Below are 17,972 nucleotides of genomic sequence, written 5' to 3' on the forward strand. Positions count from 1 at the left end.
TCTCAGGTAGCAAGACTGGGGAGGGCAAAACCTAGGCTTCAAATATCCCGAAGAGCTACAGGCAGCTGAAAGCAGATGTCTATGGGAACCACTGGCCATTGTGAGCTGTGTGAGTAGAATTGAGTGAGGTGAAAAATCAAGTGAATATAGGGTAAGAGGGTTGCTTTCCTCTCCCTCCCAAACTCGAAACTAATACTGGTTGGGGATGAGGGAGGCTATGAAGTCATGAGGGTGGTGTACTTAGAGGTTTCACCCTCTACAAGCCATGAACCCCCTCAGACAATACAACACGGCATAACTCCATCCCGAGGAGACTACTCCTAACTTCCTATTTCCCTTATCTACCCTTTTAATTGCAGGAGGCAGTGGAAGACAGGAGTGCCTGGCGTGCTCTGGTCCATGGGGTCACGAAGAGTCGGACACGACTAAATGACTAAACTACAACAACCCTTTTAATTTTCGTCTGCCTCAACTTTTCATTTAGAAACTCACTCAAGCTACTTCATTACCTTGGGAAGCAATTTCATATTTCCTTTAATTTTTTACAAAGTCTAACAAAGTCAGAATAAGAAATGTCTCCATAGAAAGTGAGCATGGTGTTAGCCATAGCATGACTGTACTATGTGTTAACAAACATTTATCTCAGTATTACCTCAGGCCAAACTCTTGCTTCCCTTCCACTTCTACTCCCAGTTGCAAATAAGTTAACCTCCCTGTTGTAGGCTGTATTTCTTTGACTATAGCATAGCAAAGATAGGAAACTGAATACATTGTCTGAATCTACTTTCCTCCCCATGTTTTTTTTTTAACTATAGCAATTTGTCCCAACTGAATGCATGTCTGATGGAAGTTGAACTCCATTTGGGCTAATTTTTATTCCCAGCAGTCCTTTATTACTTTGTTAGGTCTGGACACACTTCACTTCCTTGGCAATAAACCTCTGAGCTCCCCTTTGGATGCAATTCGGAGGTTTACATCATTTGCAAAGACACAACAACCTATTCATCATAATGATGTCGGTAGAATTTATGATTGCAACACCAGAGCAGTGTCAACACAATGAAATGAAGATTAACATAAGAAATCCGTTGGAAATTAGGTAGAGAAGATGATCTTCTGACCAGGGAAGGCTAACAAACTAGCTCCTTGCACCAAGATTCTCATCTGTTCTATACCAGTATTAAATATTATGGGAAAGGTTCAAAGGATTGTTGCTTTGTCCACAGAATATATCTTCTCTGGCACTGATGGGTATCCTCAGGCCTTCAAGCCTTCCCATCTAGTCATTAAGACTCTCCCAGGCCATGTCCTCAGTTCCAAGGGCACGCCTCCTCAACGACCCTGCACCATCTTCCAGTATTTTTGCCTAGTTAGAATGCGTCCTTGAATGTGAGAATGCCTCTTGCTTCCTGGATGGAAGATGGGGGGCTGTTGGGGGACGGTGTTGAAACCTCTGACCTTTGGGAGGCCAGAATGTAGCCTACTGTGCAAATTTAAGAGCTGAATTTGTTGCTCCATTCTCTCACACCTCTGTCCCATTACTGGCACACGGCTCCTGTGAGGTTGTCGATAGGGGAATATGGCCCCCAAGAAGAAAGAAGTTCACCACCCTGCCCTATGGGGAAAGTTAAGAACATGAGAAGAGTCAATGGCCCAACTAGTCCAACCAGGTGCCCATGACAACCTCCACACAGGACCAGAGCACAATAGTATTCTCTCCCCACACCCTATCCTACAGTTTCAAGCGACTTGTAGGCATTTGATTGCCCACTGTGAGAATGGGATGCTGGATTAGATGGGCCACTGACTGGATCCAACAAGCTATTCTTATGTTCTTAATGGTCCAAATCAGTAAAATGTAGCTTCAGTATTCATTGCTGGAGAAAGATTTAAAACAGGAACATCCCAACTTATCAACCTAAGGAAAGGCACAACCACAATGCACCACTGAACAGCATAACTTGCAGATCCAAGCAAAATAACTTACCAGCATAGCATGTGCATACCCAGACTATCTAATATGTATTCATGTGTTATGTATGTATACACATAGCTAATATACGTGTACATACACAGATATTCTCATTGTCATACTAAGGCACATTGTTGGTTATGCTCCACATGTTTGTGAATCCTGATTAGTGCATTCCAATGATGCCAATAATATTGTGTTGAAACCGTCATCTGTTGTTTGGGTTATTTTTTATCCATTGATTTCCCAGTCCTCTTTTGCTTTTTGGGTCAATATGCTTTGTGAAGGAGTTGCGATTTCCATTCAGCAACACCAAATACTTCCACATGAACTAGTTTGCACAAGGTCCACAATGTTTATAAAGCAGCTTCAAAACAAAACAGTTTGAAGATTCTGGCCTTAATAAATAGAGTAATTTCCATTCATGGCACAAAAAATACTGAATTGAAAACGTTGGAAATAAGAAAAAAGTACAGTTTAATAACAGCGATTTGGCCTCAGAAATTGAATATGGACTATTTTCATCTGGGCATATCAAATGGTGAAATGTTCCCATCTCTTCCTTCCTTTCCTTACGTAGCCCTCCTTTATCTCAATCATATCTTCTCAGTGAAAGATATTCAAATATTGTGCTTTCCTATTTACTTTCTGACCTTGTGGTTCTATTACACCAAGGACTCTATTATTTTAAATATCAACATTTTCATTTTGAAAGGCTTTGTTCCTTGCAGCAGAAGGGAGGGGCAGTGAAGAGGAGCTCAATAGGAAATAGTGAAATATGGAGTTTCTTATGCTACAAAACCAACAAAACAATCTGTCTTTGGGCAGGAGTGTTTTGTTTTGTTTTTGTTTTTAAGCCCAGCAAGAATATCATGGGCAGAACCAATTGCTTTAGGATGTCATCTACTCACTCAAAAAGAAAAACATCCCTGAAGGACTTATAGTATTTATAGCAGGAAAAGATAATTTGACGGAAATGTTAAGCAACTGCCTATGGCTGACCAGTTCATGGTCTAATAAACTTGATGGGTTTTGTTGTCATAGTGATGATGGAGGTGCTGCTTTAGATGACTAGGCCTCAGTCAACTTCAGGGGTGAAAAGGTGAGGAATAAGACAATTCCAAAAAGTCACATTTTTATGATGAAATGGCTGGAATTAAGCCGTAAGAACCCTTCAACGATTAGTGAAGTAAAAAAAAAAAATCTAAGCAACAGTTTGAAGTGATCAAATGCCTGCTTATGGATAGGCAGCCAATTAGCTGACTGAAAGGTAATTTAGCCGGATAGCTCAAAAGGTCTCCTAACAACTTGGCATCTCACAGCTTTAATTAATGCTGTGCTCACATCTCCAAGGCAAAGATGTGAGAGATGGACTCTGCTTAGACGGAAGAAGACACATCAATATTTCAAATGAAGTTAAGAGCCACCAGTGAAATATAAGTGGAGATTAAATGGTAGCTTGCAAACAACTCATTGTCATATATTGCCAATGGCAGAACTGCCTTAGTATGCCAGGATCTTTGAAAGGGCAGAGAGAGCCCACCAGGCAGATTGAGATCACATTTAGAATCTTTGCTGTCTTTTTTTTTTCCTCCCACACTGAAGCGACCGACTTGTTTACAGAGTAGTCACTCCCTAGGAATATATAAAGTTACCTTATTAAGAAAGTTAAAATGAACATTTTGCACCTTTGAAGGAACAGCTGGGCAATTTGCTCAGAGCTGATTGATAAATTATATATGTTTCAGCTCATGTTTTTTGCTTGGCTAATTCTACATTGTAAGCACCGGCTATGAGAAACATCTTGGGGGAAGAGCTTCAATTAAGTAAAATGAAATATATATGTGGCCCATGAACAGTGAAACAGAAATAGCACCATTGACTTGAAGAGGGTAAAAGCACAAAATCATTTTTGCATTTCTAAACGCTACGTTTTTGCCTAAATGATGTCAGACTATGGGTGGGAAAGAAATTTATTCTGTCTGTGTTTAAAGGGGAACCTGCTTAATCCATGCTTTCCAAAACAACACACAAACTTAATATAATAATAATAATAATAATAATAATAATAATAATAATAATAATAATAATAATTTATTATTTGTACCCCGCCCATCTGGCTGGGTTTCCCCAGCCACTCTGGGCGGCTTCCACAGAAACCAAAAAACACTAAAATATCATACATTAAAAGCTTCCCTGAATAGGGCCGCCTTAAGATGTTTTCTGAATGTCAGGTAGTTGTCCATCACCTTGACATCCGATGGGAGGGCATTCCACAGGGCGGGCGCCACCACCGAAAAGGCCCTCTGCCTGGTTCCCTGTAGCTTCGCTTCTCGCAATGAGGGAACCGCCAGAAGGCCCTCGGCGCTGGACCTCAGTGTCCGGGCAGAACGATGGGGGTGGAGACGCTCCTTCAGGTATACTGGGCCGAAGCCGTTTAGGGCTTTAAAGGTCAACACCAACACTTTGAATTGTGCTCGGAAACGTACTGGGAGCCAATGTAGGTCTTTCAAGACCGGTGTTATGTGGTCTCGGCGGCCGCCCCCAGTCACCAGTCTAGCTGCCGCATTCTGGATTAGTTGTAGTTTCCGAGTCACCTTCAAAGGTAGCCCCACGTAGAGCGCATTGCAGTAGTCCAAGCGGGAGATAACTAGAGCATGCACCACTCTGGCCAGACAGTCAGCGGGCAGGTAGGGTCTCAGCCTGCGTACCAGGTGGAGTTGGTAGACAGCTGCCCTGGATACAGAATTGACCTGTGCCTCCATGGACAGCTGTGAGTCCAAAATGACTCCCAGGCTACGCACCTGGTCCTTCAGGGGCACAGTTACCCCATTCAGGACCAGGGAGTCCTCCACACCAGCCCGCCCCCTGTCCCCCAAAAACAGTACTTCTGTCTTGTCAGGATTCAACTTCAATCCATTAGCCGCCATCCATCCTCCAACCGCCTCCAGGCACTCACACAGGACCTTCACCGCCTTCACTGGTTCTGATTTGAAAGAAAGGTAGAGCTGGGTATCATCTGCATATTGATGGACACCCAGTCCAAACCCCCTGATGATCTCTCCTAGCGGCTTCATATAGATGTTAAAAAGCATGGGGGAGAGGACGGAACCCTGAGGCACCCCACAAGTGAGGGCCCAAGGGTCTGAACACTCATCCCCCACCACCACTTTCTGAACACGGCCCAGGAGAAAGGAGCGAAACCACTGTATAACAGTGCCCCCAGCTCCCAACCCCTCTAGACGGTCCAGAAGGATGTTATGGTCGATTGTATCAAAGGCCGCTGAGAGATCCAGCAGAACTAGGAAACAACTCTCACCTTTGTCCCTAGCTCGCCGGAGATCATCAGCCAGTGCGACCAAGGCAGTTTCAGTCCCATGATGAGGCCTGAACCCTGATTGGAAGGGATCCAAATGGTCCGCATCCTCCAGGCGTGCCTGGAGTTGTTCAGCAACCACACGCTCAATCACCTTGCCCAAGAATGGAAGATTTGAGACTGGGCGATAGTTGGCCATACTGGCCGGGTCTAAAGATGGTTTTTTAAGAAGCGGTTTAATGACCGCCTCTTTCAGCGGATCTGGGAATGTTCCCTCACAGAGGGAAGCATTCACCACCCCGCAGAGCCCATCGCCCAGCCCTTCCCGGCTAGCTTTTATAAGCCAGGATGGGCAAGGATCAAGGAGACAGGTGGTTGGTTTCACTCGTCCAAGCAGCCTGTCCACATCCTCGGGGGTAACGGATTGAAATTGATTCCATGCAACTTGACCAGACAGGGCTCTAGCACTCTCCCGCCCCAGCCCTGCTCCCACGGTGGTGTCTAGCTCCTTCCGAATATGAGTGATTTTATCTGCAAAAAACTTTGCAAAATCGTTGCAGGAGATCTTGGGGTCTTTACAAGGCCCCGATGGTAAAGGTGGTTCCGTTAAATTGCGGACCACCTGAAAGAGTCTCCTGCTACTATTTTCTGCAGATGCAATAGAGGCGGTGAAGAAAGTCTTCTTCGCCGTCGCTATCGCCACTTGGTAGGCTCGACGTTGAGCTCTAACCTGTGTCCGGTCAGATTCGGAGTGAGTTTTCTGCCACCGACGCTCTAGCCATCTCAGCGATTGTTTCATCGCCCTCAGCTCCGAAGAAAACCACGGGGCTGTCCGGGCTCCATGCAATCGGAGAGGGCGCTTCGGAGCCAGACAGTCGATAGCCCTGGTTAACTCCGCATTCCAGCGGGCCACCAGGGAATCAGCTGAAAGGCCATCAACATGGGATAAAGCATCCCCTACCACTCTCTGGAAACCATTTGGATCCATTAAGTGGCGGGGGCGGACCATCCGAATTGGTCCCACCTCCCTGCAGAGGGGAAGGGTCGCGGAGAAGTCCAGTTGCACCAGGAAGTGATCTGACCATGGCACTTCTTTGGTTTCATTTTTACTTAGTGTCAGATCACCCACGTCGCTAGAGGTGAATACCAGGTCTAAGGCATGTCCATGACTATGAGTTGGGCCTAACTTATTCAGGGACAGTCCCATGGAGGCCATGCTTTCCACGAAGTCCCGAGCGGCCCCTTGTAAGGTCGTGTCGGCGTGGATGTTAAAATCCCCTAGGACAACCAAACTAGGTGTCTCCAGGAGAACATCCGCCACGACCTGAAGCAGCTCGGACAGGGAATCCTTGGTGCAGCGAGGAGGTCGGTACACCAAAAGGAATCCTGTACTGCCCCTATTGCCCAACTTCCAGAACATGCACTCAGAAAACTGGGTCTTCCCAGTAGGACGCCTGGTGCAGACTAATGACTTCCTAAAAATCACTGCAACCCCCCCTCCCCGCCCACATGACCTGGGTTGCTGTGCGTAAGAGAAACCTGGTGGGCAAGCGGCAGCAAGGACGGGCCCATCTGTCTCATTCAACCAGGTCTCTGTCACACAAGCCAGGTCAAATCCTCCATCCACAATCAGGTCGTGGATGGCAGTGGTTTTATTCACCATTGACCTGGCATTACACAGCAACACCTTCAGGTTATGTGGGTTTCCCCTGTTGATTCCAGTATCCATCTGGTCAAGGCCAGACCCGGAGGCAGGGATAGTCTTCAAACAACGACTAAACCTGCCTCCTCGGTAATGACATGGTCTGGTCTTAGCGTAACTCCGCCTCCTGCCCATGATCACCGAGATCGGATGTCCCAATGCTTCCCCCCCTGTGGAACTTGTCCCAGCCATCGTGTTGGCTGGGGCCTCACTCCCAGGCAGCCCTGATCCCACCCCTTAAAAACAAAACACAAACTATAACCAATAAAACAACAGAAAACAAAAACAGAACAATTACACTAAAATTAATCCCCAACCAAATATCCATTACACCCACCCACCCCCAGCAAGAGAAAAAAGGGAAAAAAGAAATACAAATTTAAATTGCCACCGACTGCTTGAGGACATTTTAAAACACATTGGAACAGGGAAGCAATTGCAGAACACTTCCCAGCTTCCCCAAAAGTTTGTTCCAAATAAGGGCCTGGGCCACGCCCCCTGGGCCAGTTGGAGAAGGCCCTGGAAGGGAGCAGGCCCTGCAGTCCTCACCCAGCCGATGGTCCGAGGCTTCCCTGCAGCAGGAGTCCCCCTATAGCCGGGAGAAAGGGCCCGGGCCACGCCCCCTGGGCCAGCCGGAGAAGGCCCTGGAAGGGAGCAGGCCCTGCAGTCCTCACCCAGCCGATGGTCCGAGGCTTCCCTGCAGCAGGAGTCCCCCCATAGCCGGGAGAAAGGGCCTGGGCCACGCCCCCTGGGCCAGTTGGAAAAGGCCCCGGAAGGGAGCAGGCCCCGCAGTCCCCACCCAGCCGATGGTCCAGGCTTCCCTGCAGCAGGAGTCCCTTTATAGCCGGGAGAGAGGGCCTGGGCCACGCCCCCTGGGCCAGTTGGAAGAGGCCCTGGAAGGGAGCAGGCCCTGCAGTCCTCACCCAGCCGATGGTCCGAGGCTTCCCTGCAGCAGGAGTCCCTTTATAGCCGGGAGAAAGGGCCTGGGCCACGCCCCCTGGGCCAGTTGGAGAAGGCCCTGGAAGGGAGCAGGCCCTGCAGTCCTCACCCAGCCGATGGTCCGAGGCTTCCCTGCAGCAGGAGTCCCTTTATAGCCGGGAGAAAGGGCTTGGGCCACGCCCCCTGGGCCAGTTGGAGAAGGCCCTGGAAGGGAGCAGGCCCTGCAGTCCTCACCCAGCCGATGGTCCGAGGCTTCCCTGCAGCAGGAGTCCCTTTATAGCCGGGAGAAAGGGCCTGGGCCACGCCCCCTGGGCCAGTTGGAAAAGGCCCTGGAAGGGAGCAGGCCCTGCAGTCCTCACCCAGCCGATGGTCCGAGGCTTCCCTGCAGCAGGAGTCCCTTTATAGCCGGGAGAAAGGGCCTGGGCCACGCCCCCTGGGCCAGTTGGAAAAGGCCCTGGAAGGGAGCAGGCCCTGCAGTCCTCACCCAGCCGATGGTCCAGCTTCCCTTTTAAATTCATATTTCTCCAAATCTTGCAGTGCAGTTCTGCAGCCAAGTAGTGTGTACAAAAGTGAACATACAAGTCTTATAAGCATTTTTGAAGTACTGCACATTAATTTTTAATTATTATTTTTTGCAAATAAATTTTTATTGGTAATTATACATATTATACATAAGTACGAATAAACGTATACAAAATTCAATACTTAAATTACGCTAAATACAATCATTCCATAAGTCACGTATACATTGATTTTAGGCTCTGCCAAGCCTTGGACTTCCTTCTACAACTTCGGTAAGTATCAAATAAACTTTATATTCACGTATTTTATTTATTTCACATACTGGCAATTTACTGTTAGAGTTGTTTCCAATCCCGCTGGTGTCATTTAAGGTTTGATTCCAATATACGTCCAATACTTAACCCAATTGTCATGTAGTTTCTGTTCATCTTGGTCTCTTATTCTAACAGTTATTCTAGCGAGCTCGGCATAATTTGTTAAATTAATCTGCCAGTCATATATATTGGGAATGACATCCGTTTTCCAGTTTTGTGCTAACTGCACATTAAACATCACTTGGAAGATGGGGGTCATTAACCCACATATTCGACCATTTGAGTGTGTCTGAAAACTTCACAGTTCCTATGGAAAGGTTTGGAACTAACAGATGTACAGAAATTGCTTGTTATTAATTCCATAAGAATTTTCCTTGGGCACCTTCAGAGTTAAGGAGAAGACCCTTTGCAGAAGCAGCAATCGCTTCTGCTGGTGGACACACACCATCCTTTGTACACATTGTGCTACTTGCCTGTTTTCTCTGTATCAAACCAAGCAGAGCCATACTGTAACATGGCAACTCGTTTTATGGGTTAATGAGCTGTCAGTGGAGAGAGTTAAATGCTGCATTTAAAAGTATTTACTGATCATGGCTTTGCCATGGTGTACATTCTAGGAAAATAGTGGGGGGGGGGAATTGTAAATACCTTATTGCATATTTCTTTAGACTTTGTCTTTTCATGCCCTAAAACATATTCTCTTACTGATCTTCCCAGCATCCTCTGTGTTGATGTGTTTTGTGTTTCTCTGAAAGAATTTCCAGTATGCCTTTTAGTGTGGCCTCCTATTGATCATAAAATTTGTTCTCTTGCAACATAGGCACACTGATTTTGTTAGCACTGCGGGCTGATTTAATGCTGTACGACGTTGTGTGGTGATTTTGAAAAGAAATAAATAAAATCAAAGGGATGTGTATATCTATACCATATATGTGTGTCTCCCTAGATCCCAACATATATCACGTTCCCTCTCATATGGATCAAAGGGTTCATACCTTGGCAATAAATAAAATGTCAGGAACGGTTCTGAATTTGTATACAGCAAGGATACAATGACAAGACTGCAAGTGCTTTCAGAAAGTTTTAAAACAGTTATTAAAAATCTCCATCTCCAGCATCACCCTGCTTCTGCAGCAATTCAACCCACCCACCCACCCCCTTGCACAAAGATACTTTCCACCATGGCTAGATTAAGTGGTTGCAGCAGTGACTTCATGGCTCTGAGACCTTCTGCATAAAATGCAGATGCCCTACTTACCACTGAGCTATGCCCCTTAGTTCTCCCCAAGTAATAGTACAGTGTTTTCTGCTACTATATGGAACACCTAGAGCAGGGATAGTCAACCTTTTTATACCTACCACCCACTAATGCATCTTTCTTAACGGTAAAATATCCTTACCGTCCACCAGTGCTCGGTGGAAGGAGGATTCAGCTTGTGCTGTAGAACCCCTTACAGCCCACCTAGAATCCTGAAACGCCCACTAGTGGGTGGTAGGGACCAGGTTGACAACCCCTGACCTAGAAGAATCACAGTGCCTAAGGACACGCCAGGCCAGTGTCTGTGCGTAAGGTGACCAGATTTTTTCCAATGAATCCAGGGACAGTTTAATTAATTAATTAATTAATTACTACACATTCGGGACATTGATGCTGCATGAATGGCGATGGCAGAGGGGTGGCCGCTGACTTGACCTCAACCGCCATGCTTCCCCTTCCTCCAGAGCCAGTGCGGTGTAGTGGTTAAGAGTGGTAGTCACGTAATCTGGGGATCCGGGTTCGCGTCTCCGCTCCTCCACAAGCAGCTGCTGGGTGACCTTGGGCCAGTCACACTTCTTTGAAGTCTCTCAGCCCCACTCACCTCACAGAGTGTTTGTTGTGGGGGAGGAAGGGAAAGGAGAATGTTAGCTGCTTTGAGACTCCTTAAAGGGAGTGAAAGGCGGGATATCAAATCCAAACTCCTCCTCCTCCTCCTCTTCTTCTTCTTCTTCTTCTTCTTCTTCTTCTTCTTCTTCTTCTTGGCTTCTATCTCCTTTCTCCACGAGCCTGGGTAGCCCCTGAGTTGTTGGTTCTTCGGTGGTGGTGGTGGTAGGGAAACGGTGTGCGGTGGGACAGGGATGGAAGGTGGAGAAGGAGGGCTGAGAGTGGTGGTGGTGAGGCTCGGGCAGCGCGATGCCTCCCTTCCCATCGGAGCAGCCCCAATCCCATTCCTACTTGCCTGCCCCCTTCTGCTTGCATACAAGCTCTGATAGGCAGCGTGAAGTCTCCTTTCACATGTGAGAGTTCCCCACCCTCTCCTGCTTGCACACAAGTAGGAGTTGGGAGGCTGCTCCGATAGGCAGCATGAAGCCTCCCTTCACAGCTTAGTTGCTGGGGTCAGGGAAGGTGGAGGCAGCCTAGAAGCTGCATCTTAGAGCCCCTGCACCACCATCATATGGGGACATCCAAGCAGCTCCTGAAGCCAGCCAGAGCCAACTGATCCAGGCTGCTGAGAGACTGCCGCTGCTGCATTTCCCAGGGACATTAGATGAAATCCGGGGAAATTCTGGGGATGGAATTTATCCCGGGACTTATTTGTAAATCCGGGGACTGTCCCCAGGAAACGGGGACATTTGGTAACCCACCAAGCAAGCTTATTAAAGGAAGGGGATGCGGTAGCAAAATTCTGCGGATTGCTCTCCCCACACATGCAGCTACACTGCATTGCATTCATTGTGATTAGATCTGTGGAATGATTTAACTGTGAAATAGTGTAACATAAAGAAGATGACAATGTGCCTGTTAAAATTTCATAGCATTAAACAGAGGTGGGGAAAATTAACGAAACAAAAACCTTGCCCCAAGGGCTATTATCAGTTCCCTGTTTCTCTCTCTCTCTCTCCCCATTTAATTAAAAGTTCCAAAATAATTATAAAACAACTGACCTCTATACTATGAGTGCAAAATCTAATCATCAGGACAGCAGTCCAATAAACCAATGTAGGAACAGAGCAAGTAAAAACAGGCAACGCATGTAAAGATTTATTTGGGAGAGGTTGCTGTTGTGTGGTGGGGAGTAATAATAATAATAATAATAATAATAAATTTTATTTATATCCCGCCCTCCCCAGCCGAAGCCGGGCTCAGGGCGGCTAACAACACTAAAATAGTGCAACATTATAAAAGCATCATAAGAATTAATTAAAATCAAAATTGATGGCAACCATAAACTAAAGTATTGTAAAGATTGCCAAAGGAGGGAGTCAGGCTGGGAGTACGGGTGCAGCTTATATCTCATATTTGGGTTAGTTGCTAATGGTGCTTTTTGTGGTGTTTATTGTATTTTCGCACTTGATTTTCATCCACAATCTTCTTACATTTAGAAGAATATTTTACGCTTCTGTTAATTATGTGTATTTTATATCTGACCTTCAAATGTAGTGTTTTATGTTGGTATTTTGTAATGTTTTGTAGGGTGTTGGGGAGGGCCAAGATAAGAACATCAGAAAAACCTGCTGGGTTAGGCCAATGGCCAGGGCTATCCCACCCATGATGTGGGCTAAAGCAGCTGCCTTCAGCAGCAGAATCCCACAGGGCAGTGCCCCCGAGAGCGCCCTGCCCACCACTGCCACTGCCACAGCCACACAACCCAGGTAAGCAAGGCTTTGGCAAGGGGGAAGCACTTTCCCATTTCACCTCAGGTGGTGAAACAGGATGGGCTGCCCCTGGCCTGCCAGTGTCCCATCCAGTCCAGCAACGTTCTCTCATGGTGGTCTACCGGATGCGTGTAGGAAGCCTGGGAGCAACAGCACTCTGCTAGCAACTGGACATACTGCTTCTAACACTTGAGGTGGAACATAGCCACCATGACCAGTAGCCATTACAGCCTTATTCTCCATACATTTGCCTAATTTTCTTTAAAGCCATCCCATGTAGTGGCCATCACTGCATCTTGTGGAAACAAATTCTGTGGTTTCATGATACATTGTGTGGAGAACTTTCTTTTTACATGGGGGCTCACAATGCTGACGGTAAGTGGCCTTGTTCCTTACACCTGTGTTCATTCGCACAGGAGCTGTCCTGTAATTCTACTCAATATTGATCCAGAGTAGATTCCTATGTATAGTTAGCAGAGTAAAAACTTAAACACATTGCAGGATTGCCCAAAAATAGACCAGAAGCAATTGTATTTCATCCAGCAGAGCTTTACTGCTATTGAAGACAAATGAGCATAATGGTCACAAATCCAATACATTCAGGATTAGTACTGTCCATAAAAAATCCAGTTGCAGCAAACTTAAATTTACAAATAATTTATAATAAGACTAAACTTTAACACAATAGCACACTATGTACAGAACACCACACCAGGAGGAAAAGAGATAGAAAGAGAAAGTGAAACCCAGGCTCCTTCTGGCCTTAAGATTATAGTCAGCACGACCTTGACAAAAAGAGGTAAGAGAACCAGTTTAACCCAGCTGTACTCAGCTTCTCTGAAGGAATAACCTAATCTTCATGAACCTTCTGCTTGTTTCTTTCACACAGAGAAGCTTCCAGAACCCTCTTGGATTAATTAGAAAAGGAAAGATCTCTAAGCATCAGATCAATACTTTCTGTACTAAGAAATGCAAACTGACAATAACATCCACAAACGATTGTGGAGATCTGTGTTATTCGATTGAACGCAGGTGCAATTCAGAGAGAGGGTAAGTGAAAGTGGTGTAACTGAATAACCCAACTTGTATTGCAGGTGGTTCAAAAAAAATTGAAAGAGGAGACATTTATGACACTGCAGGAAACCATCTCAACGAGTAGTTTTGTGTCAGCTCTAAACAATACCTGCTCTGTGGTGTGGAGTGGAAGATTCCAGTTCTCACTTTCCACCTTGCTCCCCAACTCTTTGAAAACATTTTATTTATTTGCTGCTATGCGTAGAATTTAACATTAAGCATGTTTTCAGGCACCACAACCTTTTAACCCAGCAAAGTCTCATAAGAGGAGTAGTCTGCTGAGAAATGAATAAAACACAATGAATGAATTCTACAAATGTATGAAAGAGAAAGCTGTAGATAATACCTCTTGAAATCACAATCACATATAAGAAAACTGACACGCAAAATCTTATTTTCCAAACATAATGTGTGCTGTATCCACACTCTCAATTCATTTATATTTGATTAGGCTCATTCCATCCCTATTTATACTGATCATAGGATTTATGATTTCACACCCACTCCATCATGCTCCCTAACCAACACAGTTTAATATTTTATTCAGATCATTAAATAAAGCATTCATTTTGGCTCCACTGAAATCTGATGCATAATTTTTGCATTCCTTTCCCCTTTGACACAAGATACTTGATAAATCTTGAGTCTCTCGGTGTCAACTTGTTTTCAGCCAAACATGTTTTTAAACCAGTATTCACTGTGCAGTTTTAAAACATGGCCAATCCCATCTCAGATGGTAGGGTTGCCACAGAATGCTTCAGTCGACTGATTTGGGCAAGCAGGCCCTCCCATTATAGTGAGGCCTTAGGTGGAAGATGCTGAAGGATTGTAGAGGAGGAAGGAGCATCTCTCAGAGCTATTCACCCCCATGGACTGGTAGAGCCATGTGTGTCGTGTGGCCTCTCCTGCACTCCCAAACCTATTGTCTTCAGGTGAGGTGGAAGGTCATAGAATCATAGAATCATAGAGTAGGAAGAGACCACAAGGGCCATCGAGTCCAACCCCCTGCCAAGCAGGAAACACCATCAGAGCACTCCTGACATATGGTTGCTCATATGCTCATTCATAGTCAAAAGCTTCAGTAAGATTCAACTGCTGGTTGGGGAGGTGTCTTTATCCATTTCTCGGACAACAAAATGTCTTGGGTTAGCCCTGCATTCCAACCTGGGTACTAAGAGAAGTTAACTTACAGAGTTTTATGGAAGGAAAGTTTACTATCCTCTTTGTCCCTGCTGCCACCTGCAACTTGTTGGGAAACTGTGTACGTGCAGAGTACTGTGTGAGTACTCTGTGTACTCACACAGATTCAATTAAGGTTTGGCAGACAGCCAGAAGGCAATCTGAAGGAGTAAGTCTGCCTGGTGATAACAGTGACATGGAGACCGCTCCCTGATTGGTCAAGCTCTCTCAAAGGAGTGATAATTAATGGCCTACTAACTGTTAGTTCGGAGTCCAGTGGTTCAGAGTTCTGTGTCAGTGTAGGAGTTGTGAGTTGTGTCAGAGAGAGTTAGCATAAGATCCATGTTCTGTTCCTGTAAATAGTCTACTGTATATAATAAGCACCTAACTACAAGTTCCTGGTTCCTGCTTCGTCTATCCTGTCTGCAGCCAAGTTGCCAATTGCTTCCGTGGATTCTGCGTTTACTCTACTAGGTCTGGCTAAGGTCCTGCAACTAGTCAGAAAGTTACGAAACACCAAATAGGTTTTGCCAATACAACTCCCCACCTCCCAAGCGTCTCCAGAGGTTAGGGGCACCTCCTGAACAATGTGGGATGGGGCATCTAGAGCTATGGTAAGAAGGAAAGGTAGAAAACCTCCTTTCTGTTACCTTCCTTTGGTTAATTTATATCAGGTCACAAGCCTCTGTAACTATTTACTAACTATGATTCATTTTCACAATGAGTAATGCATACCCATCAACAGCCCTGGGAAGAAACAGAGGATCCCATTTTTTCCCCTGTGAGAGCACAGCGGTCATTTGAGGAACCTTGCTCTCATGCGATTTTGGGCTGAGATCTCACCCCTCCCCCCCCAAAAAAGTAGCTTTGGGAGGTCTGTGGTGTTTGGGGGTCCACAATCTCACATGGTGCCCCAAAATGCACATTTTGGGGCACTGTGCCCCCCAAAGTGCTTTTTCTGTGTCCACAATCTTGTGAGGGTCATATGACTTGTTTGAGTGTGGACCCAGAAATTGGTGCCCCAGATTTGGGCCATGTCATGTGTATGGTATGGTAGTGACAGCCACCAGCTTTGATGGGGTTTTTTTAATGGATTAGACAAATGCATGGAGAATAAAGTTATCAATGGCTAGCACACATGATGGCTACATATGGCCTTCAGTAACAGAATAGTATGTTTCTGAATATACTTGCTGGGGATCATAAGTGGAGAGAGTGGTTGTTGCACTCATTTCTGGCTTGCAGGCTTCCCATAAGAATCAAATTGGCCACTTTGTGAAGAGGATGCTGGATTCGTTTGGCCTTCCTATGTTCTTCAATACAATCCTTCTTATATTCTTATGCTGCCCATAAAACCCACCTGGTTAGCTAATAGAAGCTTTAAGGCAGTGTGCAAATATTTTTTTTCTTCCGCAGGAAAACTGCAAGCTGTGCGATTGGCTTATGAATTTTTGTCTACTATCAGTGCTTTATCAGTGATGGTTCAACAGGTGATTTTAAACAATTTGATATTGCTGGTTTAAAATATGTCCTAGGGAAAATGTATTTTTGCCACACGCTATACATGGTTGTAGTATTTATGTTTTTCAACCATCCTGAACTTCCATGGCATTAAAAATCCGGGGGGGGGGGATATTACAAATGCATTAGCTTAATTTCTTTGGTCCCCATATTATACTACAGTGCTGTATTTTGAATTGAATTTCAGGTGCAGTGATTTGTATACTATTTTCACTGCTTCTGGACTAATTAGACATCTTGTGTGTCTACTCTGACAGCCTGAAAAGTATAATTTCCAACTATTTATTTCTTCTTCATCTTCTGACTGGATATGACACATGCAGTCAAAATGTATTTTTGTTTGAGAAACTAATCTGTCAGTGATAAATTGCACCAGCAAATCACTAAGTCTATGGGAAGAAGTGCCTTATAGTCAGGACAGCCCAGAGCCTCAGAGGATTATTACACCAGATGTCAAATGAACCAAATGTTTATGAATAAATCAGAAGCGTTGGCATTGTGTTGAGATGTTCTTCACAGGTGCTGTGATAAATGCCTAATGTGTCATGTGGAAAATAGCCCCGGAAGCCCCGTACGATACTCTTGCTACTCCAGTCACTGAAGTAGCTGCTGATTGTTTCCACATCCTGTCCCCATAAATCATAGAGGTGGAGTCAGAAGACCAGCTTTGACTTCTCTTTTGTAGTTTTGCTACTCGCTCCAAGTGCTTTCAGGAGGATTAGAAGGGTGACATTTGAACACTCTTCTACAAAATAATCTTGTCCAAAAAAGAAATTTGTGCATATCTCAAGTATGAGACACATGTTCTCCTAATACATATGGTCCAGGACAATTCTTTTCCTATTGGGAAAAGTTGTGTCTCACTCCACCAGCATCTTCTGAAAGTGCCTCTAAACATGTGATTCTATGCATGTTTACTCTGAGTTCAGTCCTTCTTAAGGGTATTTAGGACTGCAGCCTAAATAAGACTAGAGGAGGACATGTGAACAAAGGCCAAAAAAAAAAAAGGCAATGGCATTTCAATAATCTCTTTTCACCACAGGAAAGCAAAAACAATTTGTACATCCTTAAAGGATAAAAGATAGTTTTATTTTTTTTAAAAAAATTAAATGGTTTATTTTATTTCAGCAATAATATATATCAGGTAAGAGAAAAAAGAGAAGGAAAAAAGAACAAGAAAGGGGGGAGAGAACAGCACAAGCATACTAAGCACAGGAACTAACTCCTAGGGGCCAAGGTCCCTTCAGGGCCCCCCCCCAATAAATTATTTGAAGGGGTTGCCACCCCCAAAGTTGATGTGCACTGCCATTCAAATGGTGTGCATGCACCACATCATGTGATCAATTATGTGGGGCGTTGCTTACCTGCCCCACTCCCAATATTTTATTCCAGTTGGCACCCCAGATGCTAAGTATGTATTCAGCATCTGCGTCTAAAAGGGTTGCTAACCTCTCTTCCTCAGGAGGATCAGCTGAGGAATGGGACTGTGTGCATGTCTGCCTCTGTGTGTCCTGTGTCTGTGTGTGTCATGTGAAAGTGTGAGGTAGGAACACCCACTTTGGAGTACTCCCACAATGGGCATGCAATCCTTCCAGGGTTGGCCAGCTGTGAATGTGACCCCTTGGGTCAAAAAAAGGATGGAATCTCCTTTAAAGGTAAAGGGACCCCTGACCATTAGGTCCAGTCGTGACCGACTCTGGGGTTGTGGCGCTCATCTTGCTTTATTGGCCAAGGGAGCCGGCGTACAGATTCCGGGTCCTGTGGCCAGCATGACTAAGCCACTTCTGGCAAACCAGAGCA

This window comes from Podarcis liolepis (assembly GCF_965112155.1).
Source record: "Podarcis liolepis genome assembly, chromosome: 1".
Taxonomy (NCBI): domain Eukaryota; kingdom Metazoa; phylum Chordata; class Lepidosauria; order Squamata; family Lacertidae; genus Podarcis; species Podarcis liolepis.